The sequence below is a fragment of the Lissotriton helveticus genome, chromosome 11 (genome assembly GCF_964261635.1).
Source record: "Lissotriton helveticus chromosome 11, aLisHel1.1, whole genome shotgun sequence".
NCBI lineage: Eukaryota > Metazoa > Chordata > Amphibia > Caudata > Salamandridae > Lissotriton > Lissotriton helveticus.
The window spans coordinates 386,609,160-386,615,442 of NC_136072.1; the positions used below are offsets into that span (position 1 = coordinate 386,609,160).

At 42.8% G+C, this 6,283-nt stretch overlaps 1 long non-coding RNA gene across 1 annotated transcript; it reads left to right on the plus strand.

Annotated features, from left to right (window-relative positions):
* The first annotated feature begins 473 nt into the window (after nt 1-473).
* Nucleotides 474-1,645, plus strand: LOC144792800 (uncharacterized). Its single transcript, XR_013602621.1, has 3 exons — nt 474-534; nt 628-731; nt 1,459-1,645. It is a non-coding gene; the product is annotated as an uncharacterized LOC144792800 (long non-coding RNA).
* Nucleotides 1,646-6,283: the final 4,638 nt, after the last annotated feature.

Consider the following 6,283-nt stretch of genomic DNA (forward strand, 5'->3'; position numbering starts at 1 on the left):
TCCATCACAGTCGAAAGATGCTATAAGAAACTCTACAAAAAGTATCAACAAGCACCCAAATAATCACTCCTCACAAAAAAGCTATAAGCCCACCTAGCCACCAGGTCACCAAACCTAAAATGGTGGCTGGTAGGCAGTGGGAGGGGAGTTTATAATTGGGCTATTCTGGTCCTACTAGACCAGCCCAAATCTAGAAACTTCTGTCCCTCTTAAAGAGACACCCCTCGCAGCCCTCCCAAACCGCCCGGGGGAGGAGACCTCCCGGCGGTCGGCTCCCTCCCCCAAGCCCCCCTTGTGCAGATGAAACGCCTGAAGTATCTGCAATCTTAACCGGAGAAACAGCCACTCGCGGTCAGTAATTATCGGTTTGTTTACCGCACATTAGATCGTGATGTGATATTCATTGAACAAATATTTATTAGCCTAAGTTACCATTTTAGGTGTATCAATTATCTTCAAAAAAGAAACGTTTGGGTTGCGCAGATGAAGCGCTTGAAGTGACTGGAATCTTAACGGGAGAAATCGTTACTCATGGTTAGTAATTAGCGGTCCGTTTACCGCCACACATTAGATCCCCAGATGAGATTTACTAAATAAATATTTATTAGCCTATATTACTATCCTTAGGTGCTCGATCTGATAAACACCAATATCTTTATGGTCAGACTTTTACCTGGATGCCTGTTGATGTATTTACAAAGATTTCCACTTTAATGACAACCATATTAATGGTAAGAAAAGCTAAGTAAATATTTCTAGAATACCTTTATTGACAACTAACATACATATAGGATACAATGTATTTAATCATTTGTGAACTTCTTTGACCTGCAGATATATAACAAAGTGAAAATACCAATACAAAGACGAATCCATTCTTGAAGCTGTTGTTGAACATGAATTTGTACATAAACGGTTGTTAGAGTTTTTTAATTGGTGAGTGCTATGAAATATATCCCTTTGACCAAATCTTAGAAGAAGGACTAGAATAAAATTAAGAATTCTATTGTTCCAACTAGATAAATGTAATAATCATAACCCTACCTACTTTATTTATTAGGTGCAGGTTTTAATAGTTGCATTAAGAAAACACAATTTTCTGAGAAAATATCAGCTTCCTGAAACACCTTGGGCACTAACTATGTAGTGACTCATTAAGTTAAAAGCTTTATATATATAAGCGGTTGGGACTTGCTGACAAATTGTCACCAAGATCATAGAAACAAGGTAAAAATAAATAAATGCAAATGCTCAATAAATTGATTGTGATTTCGCTTTAAATGTATACTATGTTTATTGTAGAGGATAAACTTGTGATCAAAATTGGAAAACTAAAAACTGTTATAGGGAGAATAAACATTTAATTAACAAGGCAGATAAATAACATTGTAAAGTAACTATGTGTATTGTTGTGCGAATGGTAAATTAACAGTCAGAATTTTTATGCTCTCTTTACAGAAATACTCGTGGCTCCTGAAGAAGGCGTTCTGTTTGACGCCGAAACGCGCGTAGAGACCAACTAATGCCACTAGTTGATTTTAGAATTATTGTTTTGTTTAAATTGTGTATGAATTCTTATATGACCAATTATGTATTATCGATTTTGATTATAACTGTATGATATGAATTGTTTTTAATATGTTTACGTAGATTAAAATTAAGTTGATTTTAAAGAATTTCATGCCTTGTTTGTTCTCTCGTATTGCGATCTCACCTTTTCCTCTATGTTACTAGTGAATGCCTAGGGTTATATACATAATAAAACCCACTAAGCACTGGCACCCGCCTGTGAAAGAATAACCCCTTAACGTAGGTGCAGCCTGGTCTGAATGATGTTTATTTTATATACATATTAGTTTTCATAATACTTGTTAGGCTAGCATTATGGATGGTGATGGGCTAGGGTGCTGGTAAACGATGTGACGTCACAATTGCTCAAAAAAGGCGAGCTTTTTCACACCCCAGAAACAGTTCTTGTTTTCATCAATTGTATAAACAGGAGTAGAATTGTATCCACCTCAAGGTATTGCATTCGCTTTTGGTTGGGTTGAACGTCGATGACGTACAGTCCTTCGAATACTCTTTTGTAAGATCTGTGAGGCACTGAATAAAGCAAAACATATGGTGAGGCTTCTGAGGCATTGATAACAGGTGAAATTAACAACATTGCCATGGATTCCAGGAAGACATAAACCCCTGGTTTAAGGACATAATATCTTTATTAAAGTAAAAAGACACATGCTCATTGCAGGTAAAACCTTTATCACAGGTTTAAAAACACTTTGTTTGTCAGGAATGCATTTGCGGCAATCGAGCAAACCATTATCGTAATAAAACATTACTAAAAAGCTACCGTCTCCAGCTCTCATTGCCTGAATTTATGAATGCACTACTTAATGAAGACACATCAAGAGCACAATAAGGGAGATAAAAGCATGCAGAAGAAAAACAGACACGGTAAAGAAGGTAAAAAGAGTACAGAACAACAGCACAGAGGCGGGTTCCAACGAGAAGCATTTCTGCATTTCATCTCAAAGAGATGTCATGCACCCAGGAGTGGGTGGACCAAACATGAGTTTCATTGTAGAATCGTTTATGATTAAGAGAGATTTTGTTCAGAACTAAATTAGAGAGAGAGATTGCTATAGTTTAATATCATTATTCACCACACTATTTTATTTTCAGAGACATGTGGATAGATCTTCCATGAGTACTGTATGCGCCGCTGTAATTCCAATCAAAAGTTTGTTTGTATCCAGTAGCGGCTGCTACCAACCAGGGGTGGTGAGGCGGGGGGGCGTTATTATCATTTTCGTTTTTTTGTATTGAGCTTGTCATAACACTCCCTGACAGCTGGGCTTCTTGGAGCTATGCCAGGAGACCAGGGCTCCACTCCCTCTCCAACATTCATCAAAGTTAGGGAAACAGCTACATTAACTTCATCGTAGGTTTCCTCCTATTTTGCCAGCTCTCGTGGAAATGTTGGCAGTGATCAAGTAGCCGCCCCCTGCCCCTCACAATCTCTGCAGCGCAGATGGAGCCCCAGTAGCCGTGCACGCGCGCTCAATGAGGTCCACCTGGCTGCGCGCCATCAAACTACCTGAAAAGTTTCATAATTTCACCTCACAGGGAAGCACATCGCATTGTCTCCTTCAGAAGCTGCACAGCCTCTCGAGTGGCTTTGGCACACATGTGCCTCACCTTCCCCTTGCCAAATTAAAGGAGTTTCTACTTTACTCAGTTGTTTATTGGGCTGTTCCTTATCTCCTCTTGAGCCTGGATTAGTGCTGAAACACCTTGCCCGTTCACGCTCGCTTTAATTATACAGCTGGAACAAGGTGCGCTAAATGAATCCATTTATAACCACGGCTGGGTGATGTTAGATTTAAATTGCCTTTTCCACCCTTAGCAGCCCACGGTAATCAGCTAAACACCGCTCCCATATCTGCAATGAAGGCCACCCCGCAGGTGACATGAAGGTGACAGCGAGGAACAAAACACGCGGTTATTTATGCAGCGCTGCAGATGAACCTGCTGTCAATTAGTAGCAGAGGGCGCGAGCCGGACACGATGCTCATTTGGATAACCTTGCCGTGGAAGGAGATGGGTGTGACCTTGAGGCATCAGCCTTCTGGAGGGAAGCGGCGGTGTCAATAGCCTCAAACAATTACTTTCTGCATATGTTATGAGATTTTCCTTTTTTTCGCAGATTTAGCCATTGAGCTGCGGGAAGGTCCAGGGGCTCAGAAGTGGGGCCCACAGAATGTTTCTTTTAAATCATTAACAGAAATGACAGCTCCGTGCGACAGCTGGGGGCTCTCTGAAATGCTCAGCTGTGGGAATCTGCGCGAGCCGTAATGTTTGTTATTAACTCAAGTATGGTCCCTGAGAGGGCACCTGCGGGCACAAGAAGTGACTTGGACACACAACGGGGGGGATACCAGTTTTATAAACAACTTGCGTCTCATAAATGATTGGATTTTGAAGGTGAATATTGTAAGAAGGCAGCAGCTTGCTTCATAGGCATGAACTGTATTCACATTCTGAAATCACTGTTGGAGGGTCTGAAATCTCTGATAGGCTGTCAAGCTGTGGCTGTCCCAGCCGTTTTTTTGTTCGCAAAAAAGTTGCTCAATATTTTTTCTTTTTGCCAATTGATAGTGAGGACCTTGATCCCGAAGGACCCTGTAAACTGGTGTTCCTCAAGGTCACCGTTGCGTGATCTCGTGGGGGGGGGGGGCTGATAGATCCCACATTGGCCTCCCACCCTGTATTCTCCAGCAGAAGCCCTGTGCTCGAGCCCTGTCTGATTTCATTTCACCGACTCTGCTTTAACACCTTCGCTGCGGCGGCTATTCCGTCGCAGCGCTAACGGTCGCGGGGGGGGGGGCGCGCGGCTCACCTGCGCGGGTGACAGAACCGTTCCGTCACGGCTCGCGGGTGAGCTGTGCTTGTGACGGAATGGTTCTGTCACGGCCCGCCCGCTTAATGAAACGCGCCGCGCAGGCGTGAAATCAGCGCCGCGCAGGTGTGGCGAGCGGGCTGTGACGGAACCGTTCCGTCATGAGCACAGCCCACCCGAGGGGCGTGACGGAACGGTTCCGTCAATAGCGTCGAAAGAGTTAAGTGCATAGTGCCACTGAGGGAAGTAAATCTTTGGCTTAAATAGGTATGGTATGTTCAGAGGGTTGAAGCAGACAACTGGCTTCATGTTAATTTTATTTTTTTAGTTAAAGTAATGTTCACGAACAATACAGAAAGCAGCGCGGCCTACCCTTAACTATTACTAGGAAGAGAAATAAAGCAAGAGCCTTCTGCTCATTATCTTTAAACCTTTTATGAGAGTTAGCCATTAGTATTTCTAGTTGTTGCCTTTGTCAGAAGGAAGATGGACGCTGCTCACAGAGGACAACCCATTTTCCCACCTCTTTCTCTGATCTTCTTTGTTTCAATCACTTTCTGTGAGAGTCCACAGATTTTCCCACCAGACAAGCATCCTGGAAGGAGAATCTGGTCATCTGCATCTAGACAGTAATTGATATGACGCATTGCAAGATGAGGACCTTCTCAGAACCCTTTGCAAGAAGGGAAATTCTGACCAGCATGATTAGCTGAGCATTTGAAATTGTGACATGCACGAAACTATGGTTGACAATGGGCTCTTGGTCAGCTGACTGACTTTGTGAGTAAAAGCTGGAAATGCCCTCCATGGATCCATCTCACTGCACATCATTTGAACACGGAGCTGCATGGACCCTGCTGCTTTCAGTAATTTTAGCATATGGAGGTGAGTATTATCTATTTCATCATGACTGGATCAATCCTCAAGTAGACTGAACAAGCTCTTCTGGTCGTCCCTTCTGATGCTGTCCTTCACTGCGTCTTAGCCTCAAATGAGCACCTAAAACCCACATCAACTCCTCATGAGTGACCGTATGAGGGACATATTATGGGACAGAAACTTGTTAGCAGCTCATGCTGTAAAATCTTGTGAATCCGACAGCACACCACTTCCAAGTCACTTTATCAGGAAAGGATATGCAATTGCTGATCTTGATAATTTTGATTTTGAAGACCGCTCTTCTTCCTCTGGAAGATCCAGCACACATGATACTGCCATGGTGCTTCTTCAAGACTGTACCAATGAAGTAGCAGCTGGAAAACAAGCTGTGTCAGCTGTAAGCATAAACAAAAGAAGCTAAAAAGTTACTACCCAACTGCCTTGTCAAAGCACACAAAATCAAAACAAGCCAGACATCTACCAGTCTACCAGAAAGTTGAAAGTGGCTGAGGACATGGATCTTCTTCAACCTGATGCTGCAGTCCAAAAGCTGTTTTAACTGAATTTATCATACTACTTAGTCGGTGTGGACTGAAGGATGAAGAATAGCCGGTTCCTCCGTGAGCTGGAAGTCATGCTCTGATCTCCCAGCTGTGGCCTAATGGTCAGAGTGGCTGACTTTGGAGTTGGGGAACCCGGTTCGAGTCCCGGCTTTTGCTAAACATCCTGTGATTCTGGGAAAATCATGTAATCTCCCTGCGCCTACCAATAAATGAATGTGTCCATCTGTAACGTAACTGGTGCTCATGTAAAGTGCTCCAATACCTTCGGGTCGAGTTCTCGCTATATAAAACTGCAGAAAAACTAAAAAACCTGAAGAAGGTAGGGTTTTTCCAGTCACAAACTATGCAACAGTATACACACTCTAAAAAAATTCCAAAATGTGCATGCTCAGCTTGAAGACCAGCTTATCCTGCCAATTTTCTACAATGAAGGTTTTTT